Genomic DNA, 15,728 nt, shown 5'->3' on the forward strand with positions numbered 1-15,728 from the left:
ATGATCATGCAGGCTTTGGGAAACTGTGGAAGAGGGCAGAAGAAAAAGAATAAAAGAGTAAGCAGACAATTACCTGGACTTGGTCTCCAGATTGGGGGATAGGGTTAGTTTACTGTGGCTGGATTTCTCCCCAGCCATTTAGAAAAGAGAAAAAAAAGATAAGAAAAAATATTTTAAAAAAAGAAAGAAGAAAAATTTAAAAAATTAAAAAATGTTTAAAGAGGGGAAGCCCCATCAGCGTCTATTCTGTATGCCCTTGTTCCCGAGCACAAGCTAGATCACCTAACATACCACTTTTTGGATCATATTATTATTGTTGCTTCTGACAGTTTCATACTGCTAGTCCCATCTGTCCATCCTGTGCATCTTGGCTAGAGGCCCTACTGTGTGACTGATGTTCTTACCAAGCACTGCACCTTCCTGTGCTGTTTTTCAGCTTTTCACTTGGATGCAGGTAGCTGTGGGTAGCATTGTATCTTTGTTAAAATAGCTAGAAACTGGAAACAGCCCAGATGTTTTTCAGTAGATGCCTGTGACACACCCATGCCAGGAAACATAACCAGCAATGAGAGGGACTATTGAGCTCACAATAGAACACCTTGGGTGAATCTCCAGAGAGAAAAAAAGAAAAAAGAAAAAAAAATTCACTAAAGGCTATATACTGTGTGATCTCATGTCTACGTTGTTGAAATGAGAAATTATAGGTGTAGAGAACAGATGGTTGCAGGAGTTAAGGAACAAGATGGAAGAGTTGTGGCTCTGGTCATAAGGGAAAAGCCCAAGGAATTCTTGCAGTGGAAATGCCCTGTATCTTGATTATGCCAATGTTAATATCTTGGCTGTGATTACATGATAATTTTGCAAGATGGCCCAATTGGGAGAAGCTATGTTAAGGGCATGGAGCATCTCTGTGCTACTTCTACAATTGCATGTGAATCTATAATTATCTCGAAATTCAAAGCTTGGTTACAAATGTAAGTCACATCATGTTGTACCTCTTTCTGAAACTCACCATGTGTCACTCATAGTACAAGAGAAAGTCTGTCTGAGTCTCATAATCTGCCACTTGCCTTCCTGACTTAATTAACCCTCTCAGGCCATTACCCAGACGTAGCTGTAACCCATTTCACTTTCCTTTTTAATTGATTTTTAGGAAGCTCAGTTCTTTAATTCAGATTTAAGGAGCACTTACCCAGTGTCAGCTTCTGTCCTAAGTGCTTGAATATCACCGAGCAGAAAATAAGTTCTTCAGGAGCCTTACTGCTTGTGGGGAGATTGGAAACTAAAGATGTGATAAAAATGTCATTGTGCATTGTTTCAGAAGCATGAATACAAGGGAGGGCAGTCTACCTTCTCATGATGTGGCTGGGCCCTCCATGTGCAGAGGTCAAAGTGGAGAGACTGCCTAAGGGGAGACCTGGGCAGATGAATTCTCTGGAAGTTGTCTTGAGGAAGTGGTGTAAAGGGGAGAGCTTTCAAAAAAGACTTGACTCTTTCTGCTTTCGGCTAGGAGGAGGCTAAGGTGCAACTTTCTTTGGTCGTCCTAAATCCGGGTTCATCCCACACCAGCCACCTCCAGCATGCCGCCCAAGTTTGACCCCAAGGAGATTAAAGTCGTGTACCTGAGGTGCACCGGTGGTGAAGTTGGCGCCACATCTGCCCTGGCCCCCAAGATCGATCCCTTGGGTCTGTCTCCAAAAAAAGTGGGGGATGACATTGCCAAGGCAACTGGTGACTGGAAGGGCCTGCGGATCACGGTGAAACTGACCATTCAGAACAGATAGGCTCAGATTGAGGTGGTGCCTTCTGCCTCTACCCTGTCATCAAAGCCCTCAAGGAGCCACCAAGAGACAGAAAGAAGCAGAAAAACATTAAACACAGTGGAAATATCACTTTTGATGAGATTGTCAACATTGCCCGACAGATGCAGCACCGGTCTTTAGCCAGAGAACTTTCCGGAACCATTAAGGAGATCCTGGGGACCACCCAGTCTGTGGGCTGCAACGTGGACAGCCGGCACCCTCATGACATCATTGATGACATCAACAACGTTGTTGTCGAGTGTCCAGCTAGCTAAGAAGCAAAAGAAAATATATCAATAAAGAGATGATCTGAAAAAAAAAAAAAAAGAAAGACTTGACTTCACAGTTCTGGCATGTAGAGGTTCTTCAGGGCCAGAGACTGCAAGTGGAGGGAGACCTGAGGTCTGGGTTTGGACACATCACACCAGAGATGGCTGGTTACATGCAAGTTGGGGTTTGGCAGAAAGGATTAGGATGTACACAGGAGATTTGGGACTGGTTTGCATTTAGTTGCATGGATAGGGAGTACAGAGAAAGGACCCAGGACTGGGGCTGGGCTCTCCATGTGCAGAGGTCAAAGTGGAGACAAGCTTCCACCAGGGAGACTGGGAGAAATAGCTGCCATCTATTCCTCCTCTGTGGAAAGCAGAGTGGGTGAATGAGGGTGGTGTCAGGTGGTAAAGACAGCTCCTGCAGGCATCATCATTGGGCTAAGCAGAGTGGAATCACAATGTGACCAGAAGCACCAGTTTTTCCAGGCTGGGGTGTTATTTGCATAATTTATGGTTCTCCTGCTGAAAAGAGTAAGGAAATATGGCATTGGTTGGTGTGAGAAGCAGGGCCAAGCAGGAATTTATGAATGCAAGACATGTTAGCTTATGTTTGCTATGATCATGCTATGAGCTGGCTGCAGGTGAGGGGAGAGGCTGCTAGGACCCTGTGGTCCCCAATTGCTGTTTTCCTTGTGACATGGGCGCCCGAGAGGCTCTCAGGGAGTATTGTGTACCGCCGCCTAGGTAATGGGATATGGGGAGCAGGCAGACATGGAGACATAAAACACTGCCTAAGTGAAGGGCAATTGTATTTGAAGTAATTTGAAGATTGACAGGAAATTCATAAAGGGAATATGGAGTTCCATTTACAGCACAAGAGACTGCCTTGTCCATCGCTTCCCGACCTCTGATGATCAGCAGCTGCTGCTGGCGGAGTTCCATGTAAAAGGGATTGAATAATCTCTCCTAAATCAATTTTGTGAGCCAGTGACCTACAGAGATATGTGATATAGTGCAGGCACACAGTACAGCCCTACTGTCTGCTGAGTGCATTATAGCGATTGATTTTGAAGATACCCACATGCTATCCTTCCTTGGGTTTCTGTGCCAACTCCACCAGGCCATCTTGGGGTCATATGCTTCTCTTTCTGGCCTGGCAGAGTGGGTTGCATCTGTCACAAGGGCCCTTCACTCAGTGTAGGGCTCTCTTTCCCAGCTCCAGAAAGGTTCTTCTTCAGACCCTTCTCTGACTATTCTGTGTCTCTTTGTGTGCTGCATGGGCGTGTGGCATTGCCATATGTCTTAGGCTGCCTTCTCAGAGTGACTCCTTCCTTCTGATCCTTGTGGTATGCCGTGAAGACAGATACTTAGACCAGGCAAGGGAAGCTGCTCTTCATACTCATCCTGGGAATGCCTTCAGCATAGGACTTCTCCTTGGTTGACAGAGGCCTCCCTGTGTGATTGAGGCAGGACCCAAACTGAATATTAGGTATGGTGGGTAGGTGACCAGCTTGGTAGGGCCCAGCCTGGGCCTGCTGCTCTGCTGGACCATTCCCTATAAAGTTGAAGACAAGGGTATCTCTACTGCTTATTAGGGATTAAGCATTTAATGGCTGGGGTTTCTTTGAGTTGATTGAGGACCTTCTTCTGGGGGTATCTGTAGCTGCCAGGAGCCAAGGATCTGCTGATGTTTTCATGTGGATCAGATGTGGTCTCTTACATTCTCTTCCCTTTAACTTTTTATAATTGTAAAAACCTTTCTTAATGCATAAACCATAGATAAACATCTGATGAGTCATGCTTACTGACTCCTGCTATAAACCTGGAGCCATACGTTGTTGACCTGGACATAGTACTCACTAGCTGAGTCAATGATTGTTAGGAGAACACAGGGTCTACATAATAAGGTATGGGCCATTCAGCAGTGTGCATGCATTGTCATTAGTGTGAATCTAGGTTTTGGAAAGCCCCATCCACCTGTAATGTAGACTCCTACCATCTAGACACCCAGTTGTTGAGTTCACAGCACCACATTGTGTTGGCAGTGTGAAATGCATTTAGACTAGTCCCTTTCCCTCCTGGAGTGATGTACCTCTTCTCTGCACATTGGAGTTACCTGGGTCTTTCGAAAGCAGAGGTGGCCAGGTCCTCCAACCAGGAACATTGTCAGGTAGTCCCACTGCAACCAGGGGAGACCCCTTCTGCTTAGGCTGCCAGCCTCAAGGACCAGGTGGTGACCTCTGCCTGCCTAGGCACTGCATATTGGTGGCATTTCCAATACATTTCTTTTGCTGCAAGAGGAGACTTTCCTCTCCCTACCATTATCCATCTTCCTCTGCTGTCCTTACATTTCCCCATTCCTCCATGCACCCCATTTCTAATTACTCTTCCCCCATATCTGGTAACTACTGTCAACTAAGGAAGCTTTTCACTTAATCAGCAAGTGTCGATCAGTTATTGCAAATCCTGAATGGCCAGAGGAGGCTGCTCAGTAGTTCAGGGCAGGGTGTAGCCAGGCTGGTACTGTGCTGTTGTACAGTGTCTTGTGTCCCAGCCTGGACCACAGTACATCCCTATGCTCTCATGGTATGGGGAGTACAGTTCAATTTCAGGGGATGCACAGCCAGGGATTGCTGTTTACTTATTGAAAACAGAGCACACTTATCTCTGCAACCTTAATCAACCAGTTCAAGGGAGGCTGGTAGAGGACAGTAAGGTCAGGGTCTTGAGCTAGGGGCATGTGTGCTTGTCTTCTACAGCCTTTGTCCTGGGCCTTGAGGTAGCCTCTGTTTATTCTTCATGCTGGGAGAAGTGTACATGCTGCAAACACAGGAGGGAAGGAGCATGGTCCTATTTTATTTTATTTTATTTTTTTTCCTTTTTCCTGATCAGGCAATGAGTCAGAGCTTCTCAAACTCTAATGTCCATACAAACTGCCATATTCTAGTCCAATATGTATGAGGGGTGGAAGTCTGTTTTCTGCATTTCCAGTGAACTCCTCTGTCCATACTCTGAAAAACTCTGGGATGATGCCCATGGTCCCCCACTGAGATATCAGATTGACTTCAGAGGATGGCTGCTAAGTGTAGGTTATGTCATAGGTAGCGTGGGATCCAAATGGTGGAGGTGATAGTCCTGCTTCATGCATGCTGCATGCCTGTTGTCAGGCTCCTGTGAAAGAATGATGGAATGAGATAGACACTGGAGTATACAGGTAAAGTGTCAGGATCCAGAGCTGGACTGTCTGCTCAATCCAAAGCTGAGCAATACTGTGTCTTCCTGAGACTGCACCTAAAGCCTTGAGCCATTGACAGGGGAGAAAGATAAAGGGTTAGAGGAGGTGGGACACTTGCTTGGGCTGTCTCATGGTGACAAAGTGAATCCCCATCTTCTCTAAGGACAGAACCCACATCCTGTTTCACCAGTGAATGAGGTAGCTGAACCTAGGGAGTTGAGCCTGACTTTGTTTACCTCCTGCTCCCTGCCGGGGTTGTGCACACCCTTTGCGTGGAGGGTAGATCTGGAGAGATGGAGATGGAATCTCAGGGGAATTGCTGAGGTCTGCCTTCCTATGGGGAAGGGTCAGCAGGAGGGGCAGGGCAGCCTGCAGGAGGAGTAGCTAGCTTCTAAAATCTGTTCTATTCTAAGATCAAGTTGTTCCCTGAAGATATTTGGGATCCCGTTATTGGTCAAAAAGGCACTTTTTGCTGCCTGAGGTTTGGAAAACAGAACTTCTGGAAGCTGCCTGTTTCCTCCCGGTGTTCAGGAAATAATGTGAAGGCATCACTCGTAACAACAGCTTTCTATAAATAAACTTAATGAAGGTAGAAAATAAAAGTCAATGTCTCATAAAATAGAGCAAGAAAAGCCAGCTACTGTAAAGTGTGTGTGTGTGGGGGGGGGAAGGTTTGAGACACACAGAGTTAATCCCTCCAAGGTTCAGAAGCACTTCGGGGAAGTGGTCCAGAAGCTAATGCATATTGATGGGTGTGACTCATGTGGCTCTGAGAAGCTTTTAGGCCCTGGCTCTGTTTCAAGGCTTGAGATGCTCCTGATCTTTCTAGGGCAGGAAGAATCCTTTGTTCCCCGTGGAACTTTTTCATTGTCCAGGAGCTCTGAGTGTGGCTGGGTGGGGCCCTAGCTGCAGACACTGCAGATCCCTGGCTGGATGTGGAGAAGCAAAGCTCCCAAGGAGACACTAGCAGAGTTAGCCTAAGAGGTATGATTCTACAGACTTGCTGCCTGCACACTAGCTATGAGACTTGAATAAACCAGTGAGTCTTTCTTGGCCTCAATTTTCAAATCTTTAAAAAGAGAGCAGGAGTCCCTGTCTTTTAGGTTGGTGAGAGGAAGCCATGGTATATGGAAGGGACTGTGGGCAGTAGCCATTAGGCAATGAGCAAAAGTGCCAAAGAAAATTTGATATCTTACTAGTTATAGTCTTTATTTATTTATTCTTTTAATTAGTTAACTTCTCCTTCATGTCTCAGTTTTTTTTTTTTTTTGTTTGTTTGTTTTTTGGGGGTTTGTTTTTTCTTGCAGTACTGAGGATCAAGCTCAGGACCTTGCACTTGACAGGCAGGTGCTTATGCTGCTGCATAGTGAGACCCTGTCTCAAAATGATAAAAAAAAAAAAATTCCAAAAAGAGTGTTTTTGATTTTGTTTTGATATTTTTGATTTTTGATTGATAAGCCTGCCTTCCAGAATATTCACTATCCCAAGCTGAACAGTCAGTGTCAGAATTAACAAATATCTTTTTTTTTTTTTTCCCCCTGGTACTGGGGATTGAACTCAGGTCTTTGTGCTTGCCAGGGAAGTGCTTATTCCACTGAGCCATCTCCCCAACCCCAACAAATATCTTTGAGGTAAAGCTGACAATTTTTCTTCTTTTTCTTTTTCTCTCTTTCTTTCTTTTTCTTTTCTTTTCTTTCTTTCTTTCATTTTTTTTGTGGTACCAGGGATTAAACTCAGGCCCTTGTGCTTGCCAGGCAGGTACTTACTCTATTGAGCTATCTCCCCAGCTTGTTAAAGCTACACTTTGCTTTCCTTAAACCAAGCATGTTTCATACTTGTGTCTAAATGAAACACTGCATCTTAGCTATACTACGAGTAGCAAAATGTGCCAAAAGACAGTTTCCTGCCACTGCAGGGCTTCCAAGTTCTTCTAAATACAACTTCACCCTGCACCTACACTTCATATAAGAAGGGAGTGACAATTCTTCAGAATTTGACAGTATTGTGAAAAAGTTGCTATTTTCTTACCAGAAACAGAATAATGGCCTCCTGTGTCTTTAGAGAAAATTCTTTAACACTTTTTTAGATGTGTTTTATTTTAGAACACCTTTAGATTTACAGAACTATTATGAAGATAGTACAAAGAATTGTACTCAGTTTAACATCTTACATTAGTAAGGTACACTTGTTACATTTAAAGAAAACACTATTATTTTCCTATTTTGAGATAGGGTCTCCCTATATAGTTCAGGCTGGCCTTGAGTGCATCTTGTATCCCAGAGTGGCTTTGAACTTGTAGGGACCCTTCTGCTTCAGCCACCTGAGTGCTGAGGTTACAGGCACATGCCACCATGCCCAGCTATAGAGACAGTTACTAACTAAAGTCTGTACTTTAGATTTCCTCAGTTTCCCCTAGTTCATTTCTGTTCCAAGATCCCACCCAAGAGACCAAGTCTCAGGAAATTGCCAGGTCTCTGTGGGCTCCTCTTGGCTATGACGGCTCCCCACACTTCCTTGACTCTGATGACCTTGAGGGTTTTGAGGTTTGAGGGTGTTATGTAGATGGCCCCTTTCCTGGGATCTGCTGGAGCCTGACATTTTCTTTGACTGGACAGGGATTCTGGGACTTTAGAAGGAAGACCACAGACCAGAAATAAGTTGGCATTGTCATTATGTTCCAAGGGGGCACACAACCAGCTCAACTCACTATTGAGTGCTGGTCTGGACCACCTGGCAAAAATGTATGTGTCTGCTTTCCCACAGCACTGTGACTGTATTTCTTTCTCTGAGCCACACGATTGGGAAAACATCATTGTTCAGTGCACACCTGAGGAGTGAGGTCTTTGTTTCAGTTTGAGGATGGTTTATCTCTGCAAAGAGCTTGGAACTGTGTTCAGAGATTTGCCTGTCCTCTCCTTTATTTATCTATTAATATGAACTCATGGTTATGTGTTTTTTTTTTTTTTTTTTTAAATTTTTATTTATTTATGTGTGTGTGTGTGTGTGGCCAGCTCAGTCCACCAGGGGGCGGGCTGGCTGGCATGTGGTGCTGGGGGATCGAACCGTGGTCCCTGTGCTTTGCCAAGCTTGTTCCAAGTAGGTGCCTTAGACCACTGAGCCATCTCACCAGCCCCATGGTTATGTGTTTTAAACTTTAGCTTATAGCTGTATACTACTTTAGTGTTTTTCCCACATTATTCCAGCTTTGGTCTTTGCGAGGTCTTTTATTTTTTATTTCTTTATTTTTTGCAGTACTGGGGATCAAACTCAGAATCTTGCACTTGCCAGGCAGGTGCTTATGTTGCTGAGCTATCTCCCTCACCCTGAAAACTCCTTTTAATTAGCTTCTGTGTCACTTTGACACACTGATCAGTGTGTGTGTGTGGGGGGGGGTGTGGGTGTATGTGTGTGATTTCTTTCTTGGTACTACATGGTGCTCCAGGCTCTTTTCCTATTGCAGTTCCTTTCCCCTAGAATCAGCCATTTCTATAAGGAATCCTAGCACCTCTTATCAGCAGATAGTATAAGAAAACACTATCTGAGTATTGAATCTATTTATTGGGGGGAGGTGTTGCTTTTAGACCTCTTTGCTGACAGAACAAAGGAAGTATATGTATATGTATCAACCTGTGTATGGACACATATTTGTAAATTTTTTAGTGTGTAATCGTCTATATCTATATGAAGCTAAACATCAGCTCATCCTGTTATTTCTCACTAATCCATTGCCACATGGATCACTGTGGTCTCCTCTCCTTGCTTATGAGTAGCCTCCAACACCCAGCACAGACAACTGGTCCCTACCATCCACTATCCAGTTACTTAATTCCTTAAGAGTTCTGCTTCAGTAGACATGCATAGTCATGTCAGAATTGTTAGCTTCTGAGAGACAGTCTTACAAACTTGAGCAGTCTTATATGCGGTTTGTTTAGCCTTTAATTTTATAGATTCTGCCCATCTGTAAAACCACTTAGGTCAGTACATTATTCCTTAACCCTCTTGTGAGGTGCTTCATATATTTTTATTTATTTTGGCGGAACTGGGGATTGAACTCAGGCCCTTGTGCTTTCTAGGCAATCACTTATTCTACCTAGATATCTCCCCAGCTCCCTTTATATATTTTTAGTGTAGATTATGGTTTCATATTCTATTTCCTATCTTGAGATTCTATTGTCTAAAAGATTTTTTAAATAAAAGTTACATACATTAAATTTTACATTTTATGCTCTTAAATCACTGTGGTTTTTGACAACTGCTTTATCTCTTGCAGTTACCATTACCATATCATACAGAGTAGTCTGATTGCCCTAGAAGTCCCTGTGCTCTATGTGATTGCATTTTGCCCTGGGCCTTGATCTGTTTATCATCTCTGTTGTTCTGCCTTTTCCAGAATGGCATGTAGCCAGAGTTGCACAAAGGTAATTTTTCCAGACTGCCTTCTTTCACTTATTTCATTTATGATTCATCTATATCTTTGTAACTTGACAGCACATTTCTTTTTATTGCTGAATACTATTCAATCTTATGAGTGTAGCACAGTTTGGTTATTGGAAGATATTTTGGTTGCTTCCACATTTTGACAACATTCTGAATAAAGCTACTGTAAATGTTCACATCCAGGCAAGTTTTCAACTCACTTGCATAAATATGCTAGAGCAGAACTGAGGTCCTTTGTTGATAGCATACCTAGTTTACAGGGAATTGTCCAGCTCTCTTCCAGAGTGGCTGCATCATTCTGCATTTCCACTACTGATGGACAGTTCCCACATTCTCACCAGCATTTCAGTATTTTTCTAATGAGGTATGAGGTTGTGTCTCTTTCTGTTAATGTATAGTTACCTAATTTTGCTGGGTTTTTATTTGGTGAGCCACTTTTGAAAATTGACTCATCTACCATTTTCTTTCCCAGATGATTTGTCTCCAAATCTCCCACTGATAATGTGAGCTTTGAATTATGGTTGGGCTATTTTTGAGGTCTGTATTCTTATTCTAATTATGATTACACATTTCTAGTGAGGTTGCTTCATCTATATAATTTGCAGAGAGCTATTGCTCCCTTAACCACACAGGCTATCATTTCCTAGGACCACATGGGAATTTGAGGGTAAATATATTATCTAGATGTTAGGAAATTCCTTCCAGTAGTAGTACAGTTCCAGAGTTCAGCACATGCATACTGCTCTGAAGTTGTCTATGGCCTCCTTTGATCTTCCACAAAAACCCCAGCCAGCCAACCAGCCCTTTAATTTGTCAGGTTTACAGGAGTGGCTGGCATTCTGTTTTTCCAACTTGCCATCTACATCTCTCTTTTGTTTGGTTGAAGTTTTAGTGATACTAGAATGAGCCTCTAATCTTTTTTTTTTTTTTTTTTTTTTTTTTTTTTTGAGCCTCTAATCTTGTTGTTGCTTTCCATCTGCCTGACCTGCCCTCTTGCAGACTGTATGCCAAGTGCTGGCCACTGTGTGGTGCAAAAAATGTCTGGTCCTCCCTGTGGTTTTCCTGCTCTCAATAGGAGGCAGTACCTGCTTCTGCACTAACAATTCATTTGCAGGGCAGAGAGAAGGCCTGTACTTTACTTCCTACCAAGGTTGTTTGCACTGGGCCCTTTTGTCCTCACACTCTGTGGGGTCTCTGAAGGTGTGCTATATCTTTGACACCTGCTCTGCTGCCTTGTAGGATCCAGCCTGTAAGCCTCAGAAGGTAAGACTCTGCTGAGTACCCTGTGCTCTGCCCTCCCACACAAGCCCCCAATCAGAATGGCAGTTGCCCAGGGAGCAGGAGTGAAACATACAGATGAATGCATATAGAGATAAAATATTTTTATTATAAAATATAGTCTCTGTATGAGAATAAATATCCATGATATATAGTTATATATCATACACAGTTACATATCACTTCAGTACAGGGTTGTGTTTTGGAAAATGCATCTTAGGTGACTTTGTCCTCTGCAAATCTCCTAGACTGTACTCTTATAGACTATGTGATCCAGCTAGTGCTCCAGGGCCACAAACCTGTGCCTGTGACACAGCGTCAAATGTTGTAGGCCATTGTAGCACAGCACTACATATCACTGTATTTAAACCTGTTTGAATGCAGGAACAGTTCAGTAAGAATGTAGTAGGGAAGATGAAAGTGGTGCTTACAGAGTGTGCTAACCATCTTGGGGCAGCTCTGGGTAAGTGTGTTCATGTGAAGACACTTGGTAAACACTGCACACTTATTCACGTGAGCTATTCTAGATTCACGCCAAGTGGTACTTTCTCTTCAACAATAAGCTAATCTTGGCCTATCTAACTTAATGTTTTTCTGAGACAATGTCTCGCTCTATATAGTTTAGACTGGCCTTTAACTCACTATGTAGCCTGGGCTGCCTTTGAATTCCCAGTGATTCTCTTGCCTCAGCCTCCAAATTGCTAGGATTACAGATATACACCATCATGCCTGGCTTGTAACTTTTTTACTTTATAAACTTTTTTTTTTTTTTTAATGTATTTAGTTCAGGGTTTACAGGGTCTCACTACATAGATATGACTCCTAGTGATCCTCCTGTTTTCAGAGTCCCAAGCTCTGGGATTACAGGTTTGTGCCACCATGCCCAGTCTCAATCATTGTCTCAGGGTGCCCTAGGGGTATGGCTGGCATGGCAGGATTGAACCCCAGTCCCTGCACCTGCCTAAGCAGGTGCGTTAGTCTGCTGAACTATCTGGCTGGTCCTACTTCATAAACTTTGTAATTTTTAAAAACTTTTATAATAACAGCTTTATACACAAGCATACAGTGTTTTGTTTTGTTTTGTTTTAAATTTTTGCAGACTGGGGATTGAACTCAGACCCTTGTGCTTACCAGGCAAGTGCTTATTCTACTGAGCTATCTTTCCGGCCCCAAAACATATAGTTTTATAGAGTATTTTCTTTGTATTTTTACTCCAAATGTCTTTTTTTTTTTTTTTTTTTTTTGGTTTAAAAAATTTATTTAACTGAAATTGACTTACATTTGTTTCTGAAGTGACTTCCATTTACTTTGATATATCTTCTCCCCATGATGATTTACAGGATCTTCAAGCTAATATAAATATTTTATAGCTATTTGAATATTTGGGTATACACCTGCACAGTACTTCAGCAATATCTTTCAGCAAGAAAAACACTGAAGAGTAAAGACTAGACAGAATTACTAGGTACAGTGAAAATCTGCTGCAGACGTGAACTTGGAAAGTATTGCGGGAAGAGGGTAGATACAGTGCAGTGCTTAGGAATCACTATGGTAACGGGAAGGTCAGGAAGCTTCTTGAAGATTTGGTTGCAGATCTATGTGCAGTCAACCTTACTTTTGTGGAACTTGAGTGAATACCATCAAGTGGCATCTTAAAATTTACTGGAAGTGGAGACATGAGACTGAAGATGTCTGTTTTAAAAGAACCAAAGCATCAAGAATTAGTAAGCTGTGTGGGCTGGACTACTGCTGAAGAACTGTATTCATGCATTGATGATCACCAGATAGTGAAGTGGAACTTGTTAACCAGTGAAACAAGTCAATTAGTAATACCACCTGATGATATTTACTCTATAGAGGTTCACTGGTTTCCAAAAAGTTTAGGCATAAAGAAACAGACTCAAGCAGAAAGCTTTGTTCTTACAAATTCCGGTGGTAAATTTCACCTCATTTCCAAGTTAGGAAGAGTAGAAAAAAGTGTAGAAGCTCATTGTGGAGTAGTACTTGCAGGAAGATGGAATTATGAAGGAACAGTATTAGTTACAGTTGGAGAAGATGGACAAATAAAAATTTGGTCAAAGACTGGGATGCTTAGATCAACTTTAGCTCAGCAAGGACCTGAGCACATTTAAGTGTTGACCTGAGCATATATGAGCTGACCTGCAGAGACCAAAACATTAGTAAGTTATTCTCAAGAGTTATAGAAAAAGTTACAATATGAAGCATCAATAACTGACTTCCAAGGACTGGCCAGATAGCTCAGTGGACTAAGCATCTGCTTAGGCAAGCGCAGGGACTAGGGTTTGATCCCTAGCACCACATGAGGCTCTGGCCACTGAGACCAAGTGGCGCATGCCTGTAATTCCAGAGCTGGGGAGGCTGAAAACAGGAGGATTGCTATAAGTCTGAGCTGCGTAGTGAGGCCCTGTACCAAATACATTTAAAATCCCTATATCAAATACATTAAAAAACAAAACAAAACAAAACTGACTTCCAAAAAAGAAAAGAAAATCTACTGCAAATATTTCTGAGGTAAGAAGACACCACATACCTGTTCAACTAAGAAAACCACCCTTACAACACAGGATGATTTTATTTTTACGTAGGACCTAGAACACTTAAGCTGCCAATTAGGTACTGAATGGCAGAGCACCACCTCCAGTTTATGCCATGAATTCATAGGGAATAGGTTCCAACAACTCAGATTCCTTTCCATTGGTCCTCACAAAGTGTGCTTTTTTTGGGAGGGGCAGGCTGGCATTTCAGTTGAACCCAGGTACCTTTCTCTTTGTCTTCCTTCTTTTTCTGATCATTTTCCTTGACACATTTCAGGAAGATATCACGACTTTTTGAGTGTTTAATTTACTCAATACACACATTAATCCTCTTGGCAAGTATCTTGTCTTTAACTTGCTTGTTTACAACAATGCCAACAGCATGCTGGGTAATGTTGTAGAGTCTTCCATTTTGCCATGGTAACATTTGTGAGGCATTCCTCTTTGTACAGCACCCATTCCCTTGGTGTCTACAATATCATCCTTTTTGTAGATTCACATGTATGTAGCCAAAGGAACAACCCATGTTTTCTAAAAGGCCTGGAAAACATACATTGGGTTCCCCTCCTCTTACCCTTTGTGTTAGTCATTTTGGCAAATTATTGGAAGATGGCAGTTCTGGCTGAAAGGCAAAACTTTTTAATATTTCTAAATTTATTTATTTATTTATTTTACTTTTGAAACCAAACCTCTGTTAAAAGCACAAACATATTAGTATAGGTTTTCCTAGGGTCAAGATCACCAGAATTACTGTTCTCCACCTCCACCTCTGTCTCCTAGAGGTCTTCACACAGGGCCGTCTACTCCTATGATGACAATCCTGGAATCCTGCTGAAACATCACCCGAGGCTGCTCTACAGTTAAGTTTATTATTTTAAAAAGGAAAAACATACTCTAAAATGGTGATGGTGGGGCCAGGGAGATGGCTCATTAGAATAAGTGCTTCCCTGGCAAGCGGCAAGTGCAAGTTTCTGAGTTCAATCCCCAGTTCCACCAAAAAAAAAAAAAAAAAAAAAAAAAAAAAAAAAAAAGATGGAAATGTGCAATTGTAACTATGTAAACATGCATGATAGTCCTTTATTATCATGTGATATGTTATGTACTGTTTGTAACTGTCTGTGCTGTGTTTTACCTGAGTGACAGCAGTGGGTATGTGGACACCAGCATTACCACAAACACATGAATTAAGGCATTGTGTTACATTTTAATGATTGCCACATTACTATGTGCTGGAAACTTTTCAGCTGTATTATAATCTGATGTTTTTTGAGACAAGGTTTTGCCTTGTTGACCAGACTGGCCTCCAACTCTTAGGCCTAAGGGATTCTCTTGCCTCAGCCTACTGAATAGCTGGAACTGTAGGTGTTTGCCTGACTCAGCTCCATTATATTTTCAAATGACCACCATTGTTGTTAGGCAGCACATGACTGTATGTAATAGCTAAACCTCAGAATACATAGTTTAAATATATATATGTATAATATAGAATATTGAGAAAAAATTGAGTCGTATGGAAACTTGAAAAATCTACAATCATCTGAACTATTTTAATGTTCTCTTTCCAATAATTGATCAAAATCACACACACAGATATTCAAGACCTTAATGATGAAGTTCTGTTTCTTGGTCACATAAAAACAAAACAACAATAACTAATTAGAGAATATATAGTCTCATGAAACACTTGAAACATACCTCAGATCTGTCCTCATGTTTGTTCACAAAATAAATCTTAAATTCCTTCAGCTCATTTCCTCTTTCTGTTTTAATTGTTTTTCTCTTATTGCTGAGACAAAATATACAATTCCCAAAGTTAAAGAGGGAAAAAATTTATTTAGCTCATGGTTTGTAGAGGTTTGAGTCCATAATCTGCTGGCTCCAAAGGCAAGGTGACATGGCAGAGGGGCAAGAGTTCATGGCTGCAAAAGACAGTACAAGCAACCAAGAGAGGCAAGCCTCTGTCTGTCCCTTATATTGTATGCAGGCCACCTGCTATAAGGCCAGGGTAACACTCACACCCTTATTCCCAGACTGGACCTTGAATTCACCACAATTTCTAGATTCAGCTACCTCCAGAAAACCTAAGACTGCATAAGTCCTTCCAGGGACATTTATATTTTTTTTATTTATTTTATTTTATTTTTTTTCA

At 42.0% G+C, this 15,728-nt stretch overlaps 1 pseudogene; it reads left to right on the plus strand.

The window, feature by feature from the left end:
• The first annotated feature begins 1,565 nt into the window (after window positions 1-1,565).
• LOC105742269 lies at window positions 1,566-2,114 on the plus strand (annotated as a pseudogene).
• The last annotated feature ends 13,614 nt before the right edge of the window (window positions 2,115-15,728 follow it).

This window comes from Octodon degus, unplaced genomic scaffold (assembly GCF_000260255.1).
Source record: "Octodon degus isolate 3935 unplaced genomic scaffold, OctDeg1.0 scaffold00045, whole genome shotgun sequence".
NCBI lineage: Eukaryota > Metazoa > Chordata > Mammalia > Rodentia > Octodontidae > Octodon > Octodon degus.